Source organism: Athene cunicularia, assembly GCF_003259725.1.
Source record: "Athene cunicularia isolate RWA chromosome 1 unlocalized genomic scaffold, athCun1 chr1_part2, whole genome shotgun sequence".
Taxonomy (NCBI): Eukaryota; Metazoa; Chordata; class Aves; order Strigiformes; family Strigidae; genus Athene; species Athene cunicularia.
The window spans coordinates 8,895,406-8,918,995 of NW_020799092.1; the positions used below are offsets into that span (position 1 = coordinate 8,895,406).

The window sequence follows — 23,590 nt, forward strand, 5'->3', positions numbered from 1 at the left end:
CGGGCGGTCCCAGTCCCGTAACGGCCCGAGGCCGTCCCGTGCCGCCGCTGCAGCGCGGAGCCAAAGGCAGCGCCTCGCCGCTGGCCGGGGGACGGTTCCCCCCGCAGGCGGGGGCCCGGCCCCCCCGGGGTTACTGACGGGCACCGCGCGTCCCAGCGGTTGAAACGACACATGGGAGGCAGGCACCGCCTCTGGTATCTCTCCTCGGGCCTTTAGAGACACGTATTCCTACAGGAAATTAAAACTTTTCTCGAATTTCCTCCAGGGGTGTGTACGCTCTTCTCATACCCATTCTGATACTTAAAGCTTTTTAAAAATTCTTACACAAAGGTATAGCCTTCAGAAGCAAGAGTAAAGTGATGCCGGGGTTTTTCTTGATGTCAACACCGCTGTCTGTGCTGGGTGCCTGTCCTCCGAAAGACCTAGGATGTGGCATGCATACGTGCTTTCAGTGTCGTGGCAGACGGTAGTAATTCAGGTAAAATCCATGTCTGCAAACATGGAAGTCGGTGTCTTATACTTTAATTCACGTGAATAATTTGATGGTGTGTGCATTTTTACATACCTTCAAGTTATACATGAGGAATGTAATCTACTAAGACTGTTGTGGCCATGATATTTCTAAGACAATCTTGCCTTACAAAACCACTTTCTGAATGGGGAATAAAGATGGGAAGCCTGATAGTATTCCTGTATCCACTAAAACATTTGAAATTCACAGTTGACAGTATTCTGCATAGCAGCTTTGTCCCTTCTCCCATTCAGAACACCTTGGGAAAAATAAAATTTGACAGAACAAGTTGCTCTGTGGTTTGGTCCCTGCCACGCCATGTGGTCAAAGCCTTAAAGCCCAGCTGCCCCACACGAAATATTCCAGACCTGAAGAGCAGCGAACATGTGAGCAGATCTTAAGTTATCTTTAAGTAACTGGATATCTGAAGAGTTCCTCCCTGTCCGACAATACCCTTCATTCCCACTCTTCACTGACAGCATACCAGATTTATATACTACCACAAAAACAACTCACTGGAGAAAACACAAGTTATTCTAGAAACAGTTTCCTTCTCTCTTAAGACCAAGAGCCCTTGGATGATGAGTAAAAGTGAATAATGACTCTTCCTCTGACAGGCTGTGGAAAGCTGCCTGGCAACAGCATGGGGAAAATCACATGCATTTTGGGATCCTGAAGTGGTCATGGTCATATCCTGCTACCATCTCATGCAGCCTAACTGAAGCAAAGAGCAAGCGCTCTTGATCTCCAGAACACTGGATACCTTCCACCATGCAGAATCAATTTTCTTCTCCAGCACAGGAGAACATGCAGCACAGCTAGACTTATATTGGCCCATATCAATAAATTACGTATTTAGGTAGGATTTAGGTGCATAAATCCTGCCTAATCCCAGCATGGGCTTTGTCAAGCGCCCTCCTTAGGCAACTAAATTTTGCCAGTACCTTGTCTTTCAGTCTTCTTTCTGCTTTGCATATGTTTAGAATTGCTGCCATCTTGGTAAAACCAAGAGCATGGTACCTAAAATATGCCAGAGTCTGGCTGAATTCTCAGTCAAGGCATTCCTCCAAGTGCAGCAGAGGCCTGATAAATTGGCTGCATTCAGGCCACACCTAAGAAGGACTTACAAGATCAGTTTCTGTATAACTCCTAGTAAACAGGTTGGTGGCAGAGTCACCACCACAAACACTACTGAAAGCATCTTCAGCCTGAAGGATGAAGGGCAGATAAAACCATGTCTCTCTCTTCCCAGGAAAATGCTTTTGCTCCAAGCTATAGGCTCTTCTGAAGCTGAGACTATTCTGTGAGTATTCTGAAGGTGCTCCTCCACCCTCTTTGAAGCCACATTAGTTTTCAAATATAATTATTGGGCTAGAGGGTGGTGACATGACTTGCTGGTCTCATGAATAGAAAGCTTATCCAGGGAATGATGGAAGATCTTGGTTCTACTCCATTGTTCAGCAACTCTTAAGTATTTTACGTTAAAGTCATCAAATAAAATTCAGTATTAGTTCTGGAACATGTGGAAGGCACATTACAACTGTATTTGCAGATACTAATCCACCATGAACTCATGCTGGTTTCTGGGAGCCCAGAGTTTTACCATTTTGTGGAACAGAGCCCATGAACTCCAGAGTATGAGGGAAACCACACCTGCATCATTTGTGCAGGCTGGTGCTGGCAGTTTTTTCTTCTGAAGACTGCTGTTGGTTCAATCATTAAATTTTTTTCTTCAAAGTTAGTCTAAAAGTTTTCACAATGTTCAGTAAGAGTATGTCTTTTCTACAGTCAGATATGTGCTTGAATGCTCTTAAAAGAGGGACTCAAGAACAATATTTTTTAAAAGCCACATCACTAAGGGGAGTAAAAATGTCTTTTTAAAGCAGTTTATATCATCATAACAACTCCATGCATAATTTAAGATACTGCATATTGTACCTTTCACATCATTCTTGTTTACTATGAAAATGAGCTAATGATTCCAAATGTGAAACTGGTCAATCTGATGTATGACTAATAGAAATCCATCAGAATGCCCCTATCTGGCCAACATTATTTTTCCCAGAAGGGTTGAAGATGAACTGTTGAAGTGGCAACCACCACTGACACAACTGTTCTCTGCTTTCTGCATGTATGGCCTGGTCTATCTGCTGCTTCTGTCATCAACAGAAGGTGAAGCAAATTGTTAATCTGTGTGAGGCAGAGCTCTCCCTCCAGTGTATTGGCCACCCATCACTGGGAGCTAGAGATAAAATAAAAACACAGCTCCACCAAGCTTTTTCCCGTGGTTCTCCATTCTGACCTCACCTTTTTTCCTTTCTCTTTACTCCATGACAATAGCTTTCCTAGCAACTCCCTCAGGGTCAAGGAGCACTAAGGGAGCAGTAAGTTTATTGATGTTTAAAGAAAAAATCGTTTTGGCTCAATAATGCATTCATAATCAAAATATTTAAAATTCCTGAGGCAAAAGAACCCTGCCCACAAAACTATGATCCCTTTAAATGGGATTAATTAAAAACCAGCATTGGGAGAACATTCATTGAATAAGACTGAGAAATCCACCCACTCCTCTCCCAACAGGTATGAGGTGACAATGAACGTATGATGAGCCAAGAAAAAAAACGACTACATCTAAGTATAGCATCTGACAAAGCCAGTAGCCTCTGAAGCAGGGAGAGGGCTGCAGTACTGATGCTCCACCTAAAACCTCATCACAGGATTGTATTCGTCAGGACTGATTCTCTGTATTCTGTCAGTATGAATCAGATTGGATTAGGTTATTTCATGGAGTCTGTGACTTTACATTTTTTTTAATGCTGTTTACCAAGACAATATAGTGCTTAACATCACAAGGAAAGACTCTTGCTCTCGGTGCAGTTTTATGTTACATATTCTCATGAGGGAGCTGCTTCTGAAGGGAGGGCTCCTTTTTGCACCATGAGTTTTTCTTGCTTCTGTACCAGTATTGCAGTGAATTCGATCAGTTTGCTGATCTTGTAGAAAATAAATCATAAATCCTCTCAAATAATTTGTTTCCCATCAGATCAGTAAGCTGATCCAATTCATCCTGAGGTCACTTGATAACTAGATCCAACACAGGGGTTGGGAAGAGGAGCAGCACTCATTTTAGGCTATGTTCCTTAGTGAAGGACAGGGTGTGGGGAAATCAACAAATACAGATTAATGTTCTCTGAAGTCAGAGTATCTCTGTGTAAATGAAAGAAACAATTAGCCTAGGTCAGAGGAAGTAAGAAAGAGGAAAAAAGCTGTCTAACACAGTCTCTGCAGACAGCTATGATTGTAGAATGGAGCCTCTCATTTTCTCTAAATAGCCTGATAACAGTTCAGGGCTCCTGTCTCGTACCTCTGAAGGCCACAAGTTTTTCTACGGGTTATTGATACCAGTGGCACAGTAGTCCTCTTCTGGGTTAGTGTAAAGCATCAATCTGACTGAAGAAGCATTCAGACATTAGCCTCCTTCTCAGCAGTACAGATACTCTAGCGGACTGTTTTTATAGGCTGTGAGATACAGAACTAAAGCCTGCACTTAGGCAGTAGAACCAAAGTTTACTGTTACTTTACAGTGTAGTAAGTTTTGCAATCTGTGCCTGACAGAAAAAGCAGTTTTGCTCATTTCAAAACCTTTTTATTTTTTTGTTAGCTGCAATTAATGATTTCCAGGTATAGATATGTTGTGCGGAAATTTTGTCACCTTTTGGACAGTGAATCCTTATGTGAGGCCGATTTCTTTTAAAGATCCCATCAGACTAATACAAAACAAACTCCGAAGCCAGACCATAAGATTTGCTTTTCCTTGTCAGGCAACATCAGAAAAGCAAAAGAGCTTATTACTGTCCACAACAGCATCATCTTGTCAGAATCATCTTGACCATTTGGTGCAATTTTGCACAGACAACACTCATTTTTGTAACAACTTTCTTTTCAGAGACTTGTTTACCTTACTGTCCATTTTGTGCGTACCATGATGAGGTTCTTGCCCAGTCTGCCAGCCCGTAATGATGGATGCCATAATCAGGACCTTTAGATTTCTTTTACTGATGGTGTACTATTCAATATCTCAGAAAAGATTGAGGCCTCAATATCGAGAGCTGCTTGGGTGGAACCTTCTTTTCTTCCTTTTCACGCGATTTTACAGCCTTCTTGTTTAGGAAGCCCTCAAGCCTACCATAACAATGGTTGTCTGTGACTTTCACACACCTGTCAAATGACTATTTATTTATGTTTATTATCACAATTAATTTAAAATAGTATTAGGAAGGAAAGAATTTGTGAGGGAAATACAGTGATCTCAGCATCCTACTTGTCCTCTCAATAGCAGTTGTAAGCCACAGCTGGCTGAAGCCAGGAATTTTCATCTTTCAAATAACCCTCTCATTTGAGTCATCCAGAAGAAAATCATATACAGTAAACCATAAATAAATTCTCTGTCTCTCAGCTGGCTCCTCTGTTTCACAGATCTCTTCAGTATCTGGTAGACTTCAGCATCTGCTTTTCTTCACACAGTTCTCTTCATTGCTGCTGTCCAACTCCTCAAAAACCTGCTCTGTTTCAGACTCTGGGAGATGCAGAAGATCTCTCTGTTCTGGAAGAAGTAAAAGATGACCTGTGTTTCTCCTAAGAATTGGTTTGGTTCAGTAATTGCTTGAACAAATAAGGAGAAACTTCATGTGGAATATCTGGAAAAGCTTCACCTGTGTTTTGCATTATGTAAGATAGAGAGAGCCCTGTGGCTGCAAGGACTTTCATTTATGTGATGTTTTCTCATATCTTTTCTCATGTGTATTTCCCCCTCCTTGTTTTTGGGGGGGGGGTTTGGTTTGGTGTGGGGGAGGGGGTGGTGTTGGGTTTTTTTTTGTTTTTCTTTTTGGTTTGGGTTTTTTTTGAGGGGTGGGGGGTGGGGTGGGGGGTGTTTCCTTACTGGGGCTAGTAAGAATTCACAGTATCTTTGTATTTAACACTACCAACTGTATAATGAATTTTAAGCTATCCCCATGAAACTTTCAGCAACTGATAGTCTGTTTTCAGGGTAAGGCTAAATAATAGTATGTTTCACCCTTGAGATTTTTGTTATAATCGTGATGACATTTTCCATAAAACCATTATGTTGTGGATACCTTGGCTGTGAAGTGCTTCAAGTGATACTATTTTTGCAAGCTATTTAACGTCGTAACCAAATCATGGTCCATTTTCTTGTAATTAACACAATTTGTGTAATATGTATGTCAGTCTTTATGGATTAGATATAGGATCACCAGTGTAGCAGTGATATTCTTAATAGTGTTATAGCAGAATAACAAGGAAAGTAATCTACTTTTAGTCTGTAATTTTCCCAGCATCATAGGCAAATCCAGGCCACCTCTTAACTTGTTCATCTAAATTTTCCTTGAGTATATTTAGATATGAGCTAGTATCTGTTCCAACACTTGTTATATGTTAACAGCACTCACCTGTTATCATCTTAGCACTTTCTTTGTGGTCTGGAAAAGAAAATTATATTCTTATTTTGCTATATTTTTGTGTACTTCAGCTTTCCTATGCAGATCTTTTTCATTTTATCTTCATGAACTCCTGTTCCTCTGTAGTTCAGCTCTCCCAATGGGAGGTAAGACAGAGTTTTGTTCTCTCACAGTTGTTTCCTTTACATCTGATTTACATTTACTCACAGTGATAGTATTTTGTTCATCGCATGACATGAATTTTACCTATTTATGCTGGATAGGTATATAACTGGAAAAGTTATTGAAACTTCGCGGGAGAGCTGAGCATGCACACGACCAATGTGATCAAGCAATGCCCATTTATTACAACTAAGAAAGCTCTTTTATAATGTTCTCCCGCACACGTGAGTAACATGCAGTACAAGTCCTCAAGATTGGACAGTTAACTTAGCCCGCGCTTTAAACCTTCTTATGATTGGATAAAAGGTGCCACATCAGCCTTGCCAGGCTTCCTGCCTTTGTAACTTCCTCTTCCATCCCAACCCCTTCTGGGGATTGTTTGTCTCATCAAGTTTCTCCCTCCTCATTCAGAGTCACATCCTTATCGCATTCTTGCTTGGCTGAGGCTCTTATCAGTCTTGTTCTCCCGCAGGATTGCTCACATGTCCATTCTCTCACAGAAAGTCCTCTTGAATCCCAACAAAACTTTACTTGCAAAATTGTAGCCAACATTCATTGTATTTCAGGTACTGGAACTGGGTTTTTCTAACAAAAGGAAGGCATCTCCCAAGGTGTCGTTTACAGTGACTGTGGGCTAGTCAATGTAATCAATATGATGCAGTGGTTCTTAACCTGATGTAGGTACCTATATCTGCTCAGCTGAATTACACCTTGAACTGTTCCAACTACATTGACTAGCACTCTGTTAACAACAATGGGATTCTTCCCCAGGCAGAAGTAGAGACCTATATCATAAATTGCTGTCTGTAGTCCGAGGAGACAAATCCGATCTGAAACATGGCTTCATCATTTGAACAGTGTCCACAAAGAACCCCCCATACAGAACATTTCTTTTAAAGACACTCATAGTCACTCTTGGGAAGCTTTTGCAGAATGTTTTTGCTTCTTATGAATATAGCTGTCCATTTTCTTCCTATCAGTCTCTTCCATTATTTCTTGAAATTTGCTCTAGTTGACTGCATATTTAGACTTCGCCTCTGAATCTTCAGATCTGTTCTGCTGCTTCATTTTGTGATGTGCTTCTGTAGCATCAACTGGCTTCTTTTTCAAAACTTGTAATCAGATCTAGCTCTGTTCTGCAGTCAAGTTAATTCTCACAGTCTTTATTAAGCTAGAACTGTTCTTCTAGAAGCCTTTTTCTGAATTTGTGTCTCTTGATCCCTGTAGTATTCTGATCTCAGATCTGATTTTGAAAATTACACGATTGACAGTACTTTCAAACATTATAAGTATCTTGAAAGATTTCCTTTTTGGTTTTAGTTATACAACTGCTGTGTCTTAAATATTGCAAGCTTTCCAAGAGCACAAAATTTTCTCAAATCTCTGTAGCACAGGTTTTCTCATTTGCAATCTGGTGCTTCTGGTCTTGCAGTACTCAGAAAGAGAGTTACCTTAATTCATCTTCCTTTTCATCAGTCCTATCTCCTTTTTAAAGAAAAATTGTGTTATTTGATTGAATCTCCTCCAATCATATCTTCCATTTCTGGACAATTTAATCTGCTTTGAACTTTTTTAGTTTCTGTTCCATGGTGTCTCCACTTACTTCTTTTAGTCGGTTATTTCTCTGTGCCATCTTTTGTTTTTACCTCTGCTAGTGCCCACATGAAAGGCTTTTAAGTTGCATTAAAGAAAATTCAAGAATAGTGATAAAAAAGGAGCATTTAATGCAAAAAAAAAAAAAAAGTAACATGCATATATGTAAAAGTGATAAAGATACAAGTGAGGGACGAATTTGTAAAGGAGAAACAAAAAAATGTTCCACTAAGACAGTTGCTGGCACCAAGTATTACTGACAACAGTTCCTGTATTGGAGAGCGTTCCATTCTCTAAGACTCGGTCACTCAGTTACAACCAGAAACCCACTGTCAATTGTCTCACTAGTTCTTGCATAATCTCAGTTGCTAGTCTGTATATTAAGTTTTATGCTTGTATTGTTCTGTCATGCTCTGGATATTATCATATACTATTGTAATTCAACATTTTTTTGATTTGTGGAGCTTTCTTTTCCAGGGGAGGCAGGGGCCCTGTGTGGCAGAATTGTATTCACAGAAAGCAGGCTTATCTTTCATTAAACATTTAGTAGTTCATGGATCACACACAGTCTGTAGCTCCCTGGTTAAAGAGTGCTGTTAATACATCTCTTTTTCTCCAGTTATTTTCATTTGTCCCAGCTTGTAGCAAAGGTTAACCCAGCTTGATTTGTAGTCGTTTCCTTTTATGCTTATACTTCCAGTTTTCTGAAATTAAGTTTTCTTTAGTGAGCAATATTAATCTCATTTTTTTTCCTATAGATTTCTGCATATTTAAAATATCTTAAGTATTTATTCACTTAGAATTAGCATCCCTGCTGTCCCTGTAGCTTGCCCCCTCCTCCCCTTTCATTATTTGGCATTAAATACCCAAAAGAATACTTAAGAATTACTGTTGTCTCATGCATCATCTTCCCTAAACTTTTTACTTCAGTTACCTCACCAGCCTCATGCCACATTCCTTACCACCAGAAGAATCTTACAGAAAAAATAGCACTGTATTCTGTTTGCTCAGTATTTCAAATACTGCTTTTCACTAACACATCAGTTTTCTTTCCCTCTATTTTGTTTCTGCCTTCCTGCTCTGCGGCTCCCACTAGCTTTTATTTTCACTTTTCCCTTCCCTTTCTCAACTTCCTTTTTCTACCTCTGAAGACTGATGCTCATTCTGCATTGAACCCTATTTCCTCATCATCGTCTTTGCCTCTCCCAGGATTCTCCTTCAGTTCAACTGCTCTCTCCCTCCATTTACTTCTACTCTTTCTAAAGGGGACCAGCATAGCACAGAAACATGTAAAAGCTGTGACAGAGTGACCTCGCCTCTGCTCTTTGTTTTTTTCCGAAGGCTGCATCTTCTCTTCAACACCGGCTGTGCACCTGTCCTCTCCTGTGATAAATTCTGCAAAACTTTGCACCTCCATCTGGTCCACAGAGAAGTCAGATTGGTGCTGTGAATAACGAGGCTTCCCTCCCTCCAGTCTGTTCAGGCTATCACTTCTTTTTTCTACCTGCCCCCTCATTTTCTATGTTTAATGTCCATGTGACACTATTCTTCTCTCTCTCCTGTATTAAGCCTTCCCTTACAACTGGCTTCTAGCTTTCCATTTTGCTCTTTCTGTAGCCAATGATTTCTTTTTCTACACTGGGATCTATGCTCCTCTGTAAGTCTAGATCAGCTGCTTTATTTCTCCACATAAGCACTATGTTTGTTTTGCTTTCCTCATGCCACTTCAGTGTGCTCTTGTTCCTTCCATCAACCAACCTACCGAGAACATTAAACTTTACTGTAACTTTTTAATATTTCAGGTTTTAGAGGGCAAGAAGGCATATGAAAAACTTGCAAACTGAAGAGATGAACTTCTCGATGCTTTGCCACTATGCATTATTATTCCTTAAAAATCGTGAGAAAAAAAATCTTAGAAAATGACAGAAAAAGAAAATCAGGATTCTTGAGTAAGGGTAGGGGGAAGGGCATTTAAATAGATCCTATAACAAAGACAACTGCAGAGGGGATTGCAAAAGCACAGAAAAATGAAGCAACCCTGCTCAACAGAAAACAGGAGTAAGCAGCAATATGCCAGATGCCCTGAAGACTGATGGTGTTTCACAGCAAGCTGCAACACCAGAGGTCCTTGCCACAAGGCCACCATGCTAGAGAAGTTATGTAAACCCAAGTGGGTGTATTAAACTGCATTCAAAGAAGCCACAAGAGTATCAGACAAATGTCCTCATATTTGTGGTAGGAGATGGGACAATGCAGTTGTTATCATCTATGTGTTCCTTTACTAATGTCGACAGGAAAGGAGAAAGTTTGCAGAGAAAAGGACATGCTTGATGATAGACAGATTTTGTTTCTACCACCACTTATAAAGATTGCCTGTTGTAACAAAAAACAAGCAGAGAAAGAATATGGGTTTTTTTAACAAGTTGTTCAGTGCTGTTTACATGATTGTGAAAAAAACATGTTTTACCAGTTCAGCTATCCCAGAGAACAGTTTCTGAAATTTTGTTGACCACTAGTGGAAAGATCATGTAAACCAGCAGCACTGGTTTAAACCACAGTTTATGGCACCAGCAGAATATACATAATTTCCTGTAACACTATGGTGTCAAACAAAAGTTCTATGAGAGAAATGAGAAAGCCAGATTTTCAGTGTAATAATTTTAGTACCATAGAAATGCTCGCACCAGAACACCTTTATAAAAGAGAAGCATAACAATAAACTGTGGAAGAAGACATGGTTGTAGGCTGCAGCTAACAAGAACGAAGAAAGGCAACAGTATATAACTACATCTCACCAGCATGCAAATAGCTAAAAATACTGGAAACCACCCAAATCAGAAGATGCTTCCACATTCCCATGGGACATAACATAACGGGATAGACAACACCATATTAGATAAATTTAAATGGATGAGAATTCACATTGATTCTGAAATGGTTGTGCAAGGGACAATTGTGCCAAAAGAGTACAGGTGTTTCAGCCATATATCTGAAAAGATTATAGTTTCTATGTTCACCTAGTAAAGCTATGTTTGGTGTTGATTGACAGTTCCTAGGGATCTGCTAGAACCGCAAAACAGAAGAATGAATGTAAGTGGAAGAAACATAAAATTGGTTTTGAAGGAATTGCCACTGGGGAAAAAAGCCTGTTCAGTTGCAGACCTGAAAGAGACCTGATTCAATTCTGGACATGTGCAGTATTACTATACTGCATATATATATATATATATATATATATATATATATATAAAATGTTTAGAGCCAGTTCCTAAGGAAACTAGAGAAAGGAAGGAAAATGTTCCATGAAAAATATGAGAAATTATCAGCTACTTTTACTGTGATTGCCAGGAATGAAAGAGTTAGTTGTAGAAGAGCTTGGTTACACTGGTGATAGAAAGGAATCTATAAATAAATGCATTTCACAGGTCTTCACAGGATTAGAAAAAAAGTAACAAAATAAGATTGAGATAATTTGCCACTTCCTTTGGTGTCATAGCTCTTCAGTGCTTTTCAGTATCAAGGCACTGTAGTTATTTGCAAGGCAGGAAGTATTGGATAAGTACTTTTAAAGTAAAAACCGAATTACTTCCACAGGCAAGTATGGTTTTGGAATGATACTTGCTTCATTCTTCGAGTCAGATATTTGTTAGGTTATCCAAAGCAGAAATATGATTAGAAAGAAGTGACGCAAGGAGCTTTTGGCAAAAGCTTTCCTGTGAAAGAATCAATGCTAACTACAGCCCCTGTGTTTACAGTTTCATCCCTTAAACATTTATTCAGTGCTCTGTTAGTCTTCAGAAAAAATCAGCCTTATGGGGACCAGATTACTAGTGTAATATCTGAATGGTAAAGTTGACAGAGAACACAAAGCTAAACAAAATGTATACCACATGTAGGTCTAGCACGACAACAACCTTGCCTTGCATAGAAAGAAACATAAAACTGTAGAAAATCTGAAGAGGAAATGAGAAGTGTTTCAAGCCTTAACATACATAACTTTTAAGCAGGATTATAAGAATTACTTTTAATTTTTTAAAAATTTATTTTTAACAGATTCTGTATGTACCAAAATCTGTAGGGAATCTCAAATGAAGGTAATGCATAGAATCTAATTTGCTCACCAAAAAGGACCGTTCAATGTGTGTTTCAGCATCTGTAGGAAACAGTGTGTCTTTGTAACATTTAGCAACTGTGTTTAAGAAGTAAGAACAAAAGAAGAGGAAAACCAGAAGCCTGTCACGTATTTCAAGCATTGCAAACACACAAACAAACCCAACCCAGCATTATGTCCCAGTGGAAATGAAAGTCCTATTAATGACACAGATATTTGAACAGCTTACTGAATATTTGGTATGGTTTGTTTCTGTTGTAAAAATGCTTCTTTAAGCCTTTAGGCACGGTTGAATCCAAAATAGTTAAATGAATTTTTGCCCAGAATACAAATGCTGTTACTGCAACTTGGCAACTTTCTGTTCAAACTGAGCACTTCCCAGAGAGCACAGTCTTAGGGACAGGTGTTTTGTGAAGAGCTCCAGTTATGCAATAACACAAAAGGAAAGAGCTTAGAATCAAGGAAAGAAAAAAACAAAACAAAAAAAAAAAACAACAAAGAAAACCTGAGGCCTCTGCTGACCTTACAACAACAGCAATTTCAGCATCAGCCATCTGACTTGAGCCACTTAGAGATGCACAGTTGAAAAGTTTGTGGAAACTTGCGCAAAGCTGGGTGGAGTTGAAGGCACAAGCCTCTGCCACATTTGCTCTCATCTTGGCAATGACCTCCCTATCACTGACAAAGTGTTTCTGAAAGAATAGCATATTTTTACAATTTCAGTGCTCTGAAAATAAGTGCTTTATGACATCCACAAGGGATGCTGATATAAACAAATGTAGGACAAAAATACAGCAGTCAGGTGGATGGCCTTGACCACAGACAGACTTATACTCTATCACACAGCTGTAAAATATATAACCTAAAGAGAAAAAAACAACCTCTTTTCCCACCCTGCAGAGTCACTTAATGGATTTCAGCAGAGAGTAGGCCACAAAGCTGTTTTTCTGGAATGGAAATGTTGCAGTTATTTCCTTCTCTAAATATACAGAGCAGGCAATAATGTTTAAAGAATCTCATCCATAAAGAAATAGAAATCAATATTGCAATACACAATAGTCATGAAGTCCCGGTTTGGCTAAAAGCTCTTAATTTCCAGTATAGCCCTTCACTGCATTTGTGCTGCTGACAGGAAGCTGCCCAGCTGTGATTTATCAGCAAGGTAAATAAATATATGAAGCTGGGCTCCTATGTCCATACTTAGTTACCAAAATAAATTGCCTGATTTTCAAGCTTGCCAAGAACCAGAAGCTCCCAGAAGCACATGTGTGATAGAGAAGGAACAATTACATAGCAGATCAAAGCTGAAGCAGACTAACCAGTCCGCTAAATTAGAGAGGAAACCAACCCTTTAGTACCAATTGGAACATATTTTATCTCTTCTTGCTTGTCAGTTCCAGGTCTCCAGTTTGTGACCCACTAAGAAAGCTACTAACTCCAGAATCATTTGTTGGTGACCAAATTTGACAAACTGGAGAACAACTGAGGGAGCTTTCACCTGACATTTTAGGACAGGTTTCTAAAGCTGTGCTGGATCACTTACATTTTCAAGTATCTTCTAATCCAGGATAATGTAATGAATTCTAAATCACTGTTTCCACATGTCTAACATAGAATAGTTTAAGAGACCTTAAACTCATTTAGATCAGCTTTCTGTGAAAGAGAGCATAAATTTTTTATATTCATGTATTATCTGCAATGTTTCCTGCTTGATACAAGCATAAAATTAAAGGTCTGTCTTCAGAACGTGTCTGATATTGTCAGAGCTTCATTTTACTTCTTATAGCTCCAAGTGGCCAGAGTGAAATCAGATTACCTTGGGCAGATGCTATTGACCCTAATTGGTGTTACTCAGGCAGAAGAAAATGGCCCCAAAACACCACAATAAATCAGGATATTACAAATAATTTATTCATAAGTAAAGCTTCAGGCTTCTGTGGACTACAAATATTTCATGTTTCTAGACATAAATGAGAAAAAGAGTGGCTAATAAATTCAGGCCTGTTTGTTGCAGAATAAGTTTTTCAGTTTGGCTCAGAGAAATCCAGTTGGAAATGAGTTAGTGAACATCCAGAAAGCAAAACTCAAATGTTTCATCTTTATCACGCATCACCACCTACATAAATGGACAACACATATATGGACTGTAACCATAATGAGGTCAGTGAGGGCCCAGTGTCATTAGATGCTATGGATGCTACTAGAATAAAAATAATTTCAGTAATATTTACCACACTAAAACCAAAAAGCAATCTAACCTCAGGATAATAAACCTAGTATTCTATGTTTATTCTGTCATATTATAAACAAAATATTGTTGCTGGTTTCAGCTACATCTGATCCAACATTGCTTTAAAGTAGGGTTAGAAGCTCATGCATAGCATTTTAGAATGAACTGTGTGCTAGTCAGATAGAGTCATGGAAGGTTATTCATAAGAAAATTACAAAGTAAATCTGTTTCGGTAGATGAACAAAAAGAATTCTCATTATATCCTGGTTTTGTTAAGTACTAAGCTTAGTTCTCCTGTTCCATTATAATTTTTCATCTTGAAACAAGTATGACTGATTTTAGGAAGACAAGAAGTTAAAATGCTTAGTCTCAAATGGGCCTATACTAACTTGCAACATACAGGTTAAATGCTGTTCAACTTATATTACAGGAAAGTGGATTAGACCTGTAGATCTTGTAATACTGTCTATATCTGGCATGACTCGACTATATTTTTGGTTTAAATTAGCAGTGAGGAACATGCAACGTTTCTCTAGTGAGAGATTTGCTGTTGTTGAAGAATGACCGAGAATTTTTACATGTAAATCTATTTCTATATTACCATAAGCTTGTGAATTTTTTGGGTGGTTCTCTTTAAATTTGCATATCTGTATGTAGGGCTCAGGTGTAGTCTCATCTGTCTGCTCTCCCATTGCTTGCACACTGTTGACACTGTAAGGTTCTCAGCTCTTTCAAAAACATGACTCATATGGAAAGTTTCCTTTTGGAAGCTCCACTTCGTTAAGTCTTGTATGAGCCAGTCTCTCCTGACCATTCCAGATCAAATATTAGGATACCTTTGTTGAAAGACTTCAGCTCTAATTCTCTGCCAGATCCTTCTCATGAGGGAGACTAGCCTTATAGTTCCTCCAGGAAGCCTCAGCCACAGACTTCTGCTTCTCTCTCTAATTCCTAGACTCACAACTTTTATTTTGTTTAGGGACTCTGCTACCACCCTCTTCCATTTGCTTGTTCAGAGCACAGGCAGCATTCTTAAAGCTCATCAGTGCCCAAGTCCTTGTCCATGTCCCTACAGACTGAGTAGATCTATCTGAGCCCCATCTGAAGACCCTTCTCCTTGCCCTGGGCCTATCACTTTTGGACTAGCCACCTGATGCCCATTCTCATCTTGTCCAACTATTAAAAAAAACTGTGGACAAATCCTACACCAAAGATCTATATTTTACTAATGACTAGGTTCTTATCTGATTACTCAGGAGTATTAGCATTTGCACTTCACAGATTTCAGCTTGAAACTTGCAGATTGCCAGTGAAAGTCCTCTAATACATTCTGCACATTTTTTTCTTCTTAGAAATCTGTGCTGAACATGCAAATTGAGTATTCTAACATACTTGGCAAAATACACAATGAAACAACCCATTTGAGTCTAAAACATCTTTCTGTTTTATTTTAATGAACAACTGAGTTTTTAACATGCTGAAAAATAGGAATTATGAGTTTATTTTGCTATTTGCGCATCCCCAGTATTTGTTGCCCAAATATCTGTGAGCATGAGTTGGATATACTTGAAAATAATCACACATCTTAAGGTTCTTATTTTTTTCCCCCAATTCTTATTCATTAGCACAATTTTCTAATTTTGTTACATACAACTTCTTTCTCTGCTCTTGTGCCATCCCGTGTTTGTGCAAAAAAAGAGTGACTTTCAACTTCAGTGTTTCCAGAAAATCCAAACACTTAATTATCATGAATGAGTTGGAAAACATTTCTATTTATTTTAATATTAACCTAGAGATGCCCAAATAAAAACTCCAGTGCTTACTGAGGAGTAGCTTAAGAGATCATGATTTAAAAAAACACCACCAGAAGCACAGAAACAAGCAGACAAAGCCCCCAGCAAACTCACAGTATAATATTTTGATATAAGACAGTAGAGAGAGATGGGTCAGATTTCCTATTTTCTGTGCACATAACTCATAATGATATTTGCTTCTTAGTACTGTTGCTTTAAAGATATACCCTGTAGCATATCAACAAGTGTAGAAGAAATCAGGATCAGTTAAGAAATGATACATGAGCATGAAGAAGGGCTGCATTTGTAACAAATATTCAGCCATCTCTGCATGTTTTCCGCTCTCACCTCCTGCTTACCAAGCAGCTTCTGTTCAAGAGTCTGCAGTATTCCCTGTGGAAATGGAAGTGCTAGTCCAGTTGCTAACCATACCTTTTTATTTTTAAATACATCTATTTGCACCAGGTGACTAAGGCTTTTATTTCCAGCTTAAACAAAATGTTTTCCTACATGATGACTACCTTGTATTTTTGTTTCCCACTTTAAAGCTTCACAGAGACAGCAAATTTTCATTTTACTGTGAAACATAGAAGGTGGAGTCACTTGCAGGCATATGATGTAGTGTTGACCTCACTTTGCTACCTCTCAGTGGAAGTATAATGGTTTCTCACCCCTGGGATTTTAACACAAGATAACCACCATGACACACTTATCTCCCTATATGAGATACAGCAATGGAGAATAAGCTTGAAGTGTGAATTAATTTCTTACTCATCAGCAAGTATGTAGAGCTTCTAGACCTTGTCATAAGCAGTTGCTGAACGTGTTGCACAACAGAGCCACTGTAACTCGTACACCTATCATGAGGGAGTCTTGTCCCTGCAAGCATTTCCACAATGTCATCAGTGTTGGAGCTGAAGAGGAAGGTATCGGAAAAAAGATCTGAATTTTTTTGTAACAAAACCCATGAGGGTAGGCAAGTCATAGACCAGGGTAGGAAGTGTGGTTGTGACATGCTGAAATCAGATCCTTGGAGTGTATTAAGTCTATGAGACAGTAACACTTTATTTTAACAGCAGAAAGCACCCTCAAGTTATAATCTAATTAGAGACATTAAGATTCATTTCCATGTTATGGAACATATTTTAGGGACAAGCTTCTCTGATCTTTAAAAAAAGGCCGATAAATGGTTGTCCTCTACTGTATCTAAATCAGGTAACTTGAAGTTAATATGAACTGACTTTCAGTATACTAGAATTTACATAGAGATGATTAACATTTCAAATGGAACAGAGCAAACATTAAATGCAGGCATGTTATGTGTTTATGACTGGCAGGAGGGTTGGTTTATTGCTGTCCTAGGAGATGAGTCCTGGATGACTTCATAATCTTTCAAACAGAGTAGACAATATTTAACTGGATTCAAGTACTCCAAAAATGGGTTATAAAAAGCACTACATGCTGCATATAAGTACTCAAGAGTGGGGGAGAGGGAGAGAGATTTTACTCTCTAATGGAGACTATTTTCCTGAAATACAATCATGTTTTTTTTATTCAACTCTTTCCCTAGGTTAATATAACCAGGTAATTCTTCTAATCTGTATTCAGGACATTTGAGCCAGTAATAATTTAGGAATGAGAAAAAATATTCAGGTCTGTCTTCACCTTTGCAGAGTCTGGAAATTGACTGCAGACCATGTGCCCAAATGCTTAATGTTTTATCTGGGAACAAGTTACAATCAATCCTCTGGTTTAGTGCATTTGTTTATGTGAGTGAGATTATTGAAGATCATATATAACAGGGCAGCCTGTGAAGCACCAGTGAAAATAAAAGGGGTGTGTGGCATACAACTCCCTCCTCTACAGCTGCTGCATTTAAAAAAGAATTTCCTCTTTCTCTATTTATCCTCCTGAAGAGTTTCTACACTAAGCTCTGCCTCTGTGTTGGCCAGTGCATTGATATTTCTTTTTTCTGTTTCTATACACCTCTCTTTTCCTTCTGTACACCATCAACAGTCTGGAGTCCTCACTCTTGACATCCTATGTTATTTTCCTATTAGTCATTTATTTTACATCCTATGTTATTTTCCTATTAGTCATTTATTTTACAACTGTGCTGTCTTCCTGCTTCTGATGCCATCAGCTGTCATTGCATCTACAGTAGACATAACAGGCTTTTCATATATGAGCCAACTGGTGCACTAACATAGAAACTGTGCTGTGCTGGAGATACAAGTGCTTTGGGGTAAATGTGGGGTCCATCTTATATAGACCTGCCCCTAGCTGTTATTCACTTCTGCTCACCTTTTGTACTTGCATTCAGAGAGCTGGGTGAGACAGTGCAAAATAATACCAGCATCTCTTCTCATGCATGTTTACTTTCTCCAAAGAACATTTAATAGATTCCTTGTGTATTGAGAAAGGCTCTGTGTGTAAGCACATAAGGGAGATATGTAGACAGGCTAGAAAAAGTGGAGAGAAAGGAAAGATTATAGTAGAAAATACAAATAAAGTAAAATCTACTCATATAATGTTTTTTTTAGTATTATCTATTCAGCATGTAAAGCCCAATGTCACTTACAATTTCTTTGTAGGATTATCATGGTTGAGAAAGACTGTTTCCTTAACATTCCACTGCAGCAGTGGCTTTCTCTATTGTTTTTAGTTTTGTACATGGGCAACAAGTCCTTTGAGCATTTCTAGCTTTTTATAATTCTTACTGCTATCAGTAATTATGGACAAATTATATGGCCCATAACAAGTGAAAGGTCAACTGTCTAGATCATGACAAGATGAAAACGAGGTCACTGCTAAGCTTATCTTTTTCTCAAGAACTCACAGATTTAGATTTAGATTGTGTTGTATGGCTTTGAGAAGATGCTTAGTTGTATATCTCAACTTGTATTTGTGAACACAATAATAATTAATAACAATACTATATGACTATTGCAAATATTAACTGCTTTGGGAGCCTCACATGAACAGTTTAGGTAAGGACACAACATTATTATTAAATACGACAGGTATTGCCTGTAGCACTAAATATGCATTCATACATACATACATTCATTCTGTATTCACCCAGAAAACATACTGGACCAAAGCCTGAGATCTCCATCCAGGTTTTAACCTAATTTTTTCTGAGACTAGCCCTAGGTAAAAAGCAAGGTAGGCAAAAATGGCTAATAATGCTAACTGAATGAGTCAAGAGATGCTTCTTGGCTGCGCTGGCCTGTTCATTACAAAGGTGGTCAGAAAAGGAATATAAATAGCACCCTCCTCACCATGTTTTATCCCTTAATGAAAAGTAAGGAGGGCCTGAAACTTTTTAAAATTTCTTTTTCTGCTGTGCTTTTTACATCAGAAATTCAGATTCTTTTTACACTGCCAGACCAGTGAAAAAAAATGACAAGATGATAATAAAAGGCCTAGAACGGAGGGCCAAGGTTCTCAGTCAATATTATATTTAAATCTTTTTGCCATATACCCTTGTCTATTCCAGACTTGATGGAATAAGTTTATCTAATAATGTTTAATAATTTTAATGTTTATTTAACAATGCTGTTTAAGTTATCCAAAGGATCTTAAAAAGTACCTGGATCTGACAAGGTGGCAATTCTCCTTGTAGATAACTGGTTTCAGCAGTCACAGCATTCCCGTCTCTGTGTCCTGCACTGTTCCCCCTTTTAGCTCCCAAAGGAGGGAGGGATGAGGCTTGCCAGTGGAGCACTCAAGCCTCTCCCCAGCTGGTGTACTTTCCCTCTGGGAGCATTGCCAATAGTTGTAGGTTAGAACAGCCCTCGGGCTTCTTATCGGCCACTTTCCTTTCACTGAACCGACTGAAAAATCTGCCAATATGTGGTTCCATTTTGAGAATAGGTATGTGTGACAAGCGTGGGGGTGATCCTGGGTGACTAGTAATAGTTTGGAAAAGGCTGTCACTTGCATGGTGTGTTTGCATTATGAACAGAATAAATATTTCACTCTGAGAGGTCTGTCTAGTTAGCAGAACTATGCATCTAGGCAGAAACAAATTGTCCTTTTCTTTGAATACAAGAAGGGTCTTTACGGTGCAGAGCAGAGCAAACAGAGAAAGGAATGCAGGGGAGGGAGCCACAGCAGGCAGGTGCAAGAAGGCTGTTTAGTGGGATGGATCCATCCCTGCACTTTGCTCAGAAAGCCAGGTGGGCAGGGTTTGCAGGCAAGTGAAAGACTAAATGACTTTGAACATGCTTGAAATGTGGCTGCTCATTTTGAATCTTTCATCCTCTAGTGCATTATTACAGCTACTTAATACAAATTATTCATTACAATAATGTGTTAATCAGTACGTGTATGCCTATGTCACATTATATGTGCTCCAATGTCAGCTTGAGTTTTGGGAGCCAAGCAATGTGATCCAATTGCACCTGTACAAACAGTGAAGTAGAGCATGTACCTGAGCTGGTGTCTGTACCTCCCATGGAAGGATGGTAAAAAATAACTCGCATCACTATGTCCTGTCCCTGAGAACAAAGAAAGGACTCTTCCTTGGGAAGGGGTGGATTATCAAGTGTGAAAGGCAAGGGCCAATGCAAAACTTTCAGGATAAGACTGGAAGAATGACAGGATTATGCCTGGGGAGAAGTGCATGGGTGTCCATAGCCTCAGAAAAAGCAGAAGCAGAGAGGAGTAGAGCTGCCTGTTACCATGACAATAAGCAACAGTGTATCTGTGTGCGGAACAAAAAGATTAGCAGTCATCCAGGAGAGATTCTCATCAAAACCCTACCTTTCCTACAGTCTAAGGAAAGAAATTTAACCTTTTATTTGAAAGATTGTCAACTCATTGGCGTTTCATCTTCCTATCCAACCAGCAACTAATTCTTTCTGTAGCAATCACAAATTTTCTGTATCATAACATTTTTCACATCCATCTGAAGGCATACTAGAATTTGAAGATAGCCGTGTGATGTGGATGCGAGGAAGAACTTTTCCGTGAAGAAGACTCTCTCCGTAGCACCACAGCTCTATCACTCTAGTGAATCCTAAATAAATTTGCATTTCTACCCTTGATGTTACTATGTGGTTGGTCCATTAATTCATTTTTGCCTTTCACATATGCAATCATTTGCATAAGTATGAAATGGTTGTAAAACACTATCACACTGATGAGGTGATATTTTACCTCCACTTTGTATTGTTATAGTAATGATTCCTGGTTCAGGGCCCTGATTAATAAAATTTAATAGCTTTTTCCACTGGAGCTGTTTTTTGTGATCTTTCAGTTATCTCTACTCTCAGGGGGTGAAGAGAATGATATATCCAAGACTGGCATGTTATAAGGCCTCAAACTGTCTACCATATGCTTAATGAGACATGTGAGATTAAAGTTAAGCAAATGGAAGAGTAACCTGTGTGATGGTTTAAGCTTGATAAAGGGACCAGCTAATTAAAAAATCTGAAGAGGAACAAATTACTCTTAGGTATAATGTTTTACTGGATATTAATGCTATATGCTGTAAATTAATTGCTTATTCTTTGTTTAATTCACATTTGTCCTGCACACAGGTATATATGCATGTTATGAAACAAATAAAAGGAATGAAAATGCACTAATCTAGATGTACAGACACACACAGAAGATCAGGTTAATTTGAGTGGCTTTATACAAATACCTAGGAAGGCTTGTTTGGAATATTCATGCTAAGCTATTAGTCATCTTCCCAAATATTCATTTAGATTTTGTTAGGCTCTTAGAGGAGATATAATCAAATATTTGTGAAGACTGCATGCAGCACCGCTGGTGGAATTGTGTTTTGGGCTCTCTACCATGAGGGCAGAGTTATGCAGGTTGCTGCTGTTCACTCTCTATCAGCTTTTATTTCCCCAAAGCCTGACACAGTGAGTGTTCATGTCCTGATTTTCATTACTTTCATTTTTGGTGACTGAAAGCCTCAGTCTGTGTGCTGCAGAGGTTTCATTCTAATCAGACTTCTTTTTTTTTTACCTTTACTCAGCTACCGTTTGCATTAGAAGCAAAAGAAAGGCACAAGGATTATACTTTCCAGTCAGGTTCTTTTTGCATACATAGCATATCCAAGTCCCATTACTTTCTGTTCGTACATGACATCATTCATAAGACACATTTGTTGACAACTCTTAGGAGTTTCCTAGTTGTTTCAGAAAGATACTGTTTGGCCTCACTCACAGTGTGGGGTTTTTTAATCATCATTAAGTATAGACAGACAGTTTCTTGAAGTTTAGACAAGGTTTTATGTAATAAAGGTTGTAAATAGACATTTTTTTTCACAGCGCTCTGCTTGCACTGGATACATTAGAAGAATTACAACCCTGCATATTAATATATCTATTCTGTATAAAAATCTATAAAACTACATGAATTATCATAAGAAAGAAGTTATCATTCAATTTCTCAAACATAAGAATCTTTAAGTACCAGCAGAAGGACTGTAATCTACATGTAAGGGGCAATTTCTGCAGTGTAAAATTTAACAGATACAAAATTTGCCTAGAGATACTAATGACTTACAATTTATGATCCATGCAGTGTTCTGCAACTTATTCTTTGTACACTAAAGTGAAGAGAGGTCTTTAAGCAATAATGGTAGTTATTGTACAAGGCTCAAGTATGCATGTAAACATTTTCACACACTCCTGTATGTCTGTCTTGGAAATTCAAAATACATTGCATGAAAATCAACATTGTAGCAAATTCAGGATCCTGACCCAGTCAAACACAAAATAGGATTAATCCATTTTTCGTTTAAGAACTTAATGTGGTTTTAAATATTGGAGTCCACTTGGACTAAGTTTAAAGCGGAACATTGAGGTAAGTACAAGAAAACTATCAAAAATGTTGCCAATATTTTAGAAACTTCTTTCTGGCTCTGGCTAAGTCATAATTCAGAATACAGAAATATGGAAGCAGAATTCAAAAGTCATAAATCCCAACTTCTGAGGCACTGTCACAACTCCCTTAAACAGTTTATGTTGGTTCTGTGGCTCAATGAACATTCCTCAGATCTCTGGTCCAAGTGCATGTCCAGCCATGTGCAAATCCTCTCCAGGATGAGACCTGGGTGTGCACCTATGAGAGATGGATGGATGGTCTAAAAGACATCTGCAGTACTCTGGAAAATTTCAAGGTTAACTGGTGGACCAGGAGTGCAAAAACATGTCATGAAGCATAGCTACCCCAAGGTCTACACAGTGTCATTAAGACTTAGGTACTGCTCTGATTCCCCTTGAAATTCATTTGCTCGCGGCTGGAATAAGGAAACCGCAGATCTCAGGGGTTTTTTTTAGCTTTGTTTCTGGTGACATTTAGCTATATTGTCTTTGCTAGGGATCCTTAAAACTCTGTTTATCTTATTGCAAAAAAGGAATAATGAAATTCACATGCAAAAGCAATATTTAAGATAGCTAAATATCTAACCCATTTTTATCAAAATGCTCAAATATGTAAAACACTCCTGCTGTGTGAGCTGCACTAATGTGCCCCATTGCTCAGGGACTGGTGCTTGTTATATTGCAACCCTGCTCTAATGAACTGTTGTCAAAGTTCAAGACAGAAAATGTAAAAAGTAATGAGTTGGAATCTTGATTAGCCTTGCCCATGTTATAATAAGATCTTTGTGATAAAACAAAAGGTTCTGAACAATAGTGTCTGCATCATTGTCCAAAGCCAAGATTAAAATAAATGTTCAATTAC

The 23,590-nt window shown here is 38.5% G+C and overlaps 1 protein-coding gene across 3 annotated transcripts in view; it reads right to left on the reverse strand.

Moving 5' to 3' along the window:
• The window catches only part of PLEKHA5 (pleckstrin homology domain containing A5), a 187,281-nt gene extending 167,788 nt beyond the window's left edge, over positions 1-19,493 (reverse strand). For 2 of the 3 annotated variants that reach the window (XM_026862765.1, XM_026862756.1), the window contains exon 1: positions 19,473-19,492. The gene's annotated coding sequence lies outside the window, so the exon portion shown is untranslated. Of the gene's footprint in view, positions 1-19,472 lie in introns of all 3 variants that reach the window. The other variant, XM_026862748.1, reaches the window with a different exon arrangement.
• Positions 19,494-23,590: the final 4,097 nt, after the last annotated feature.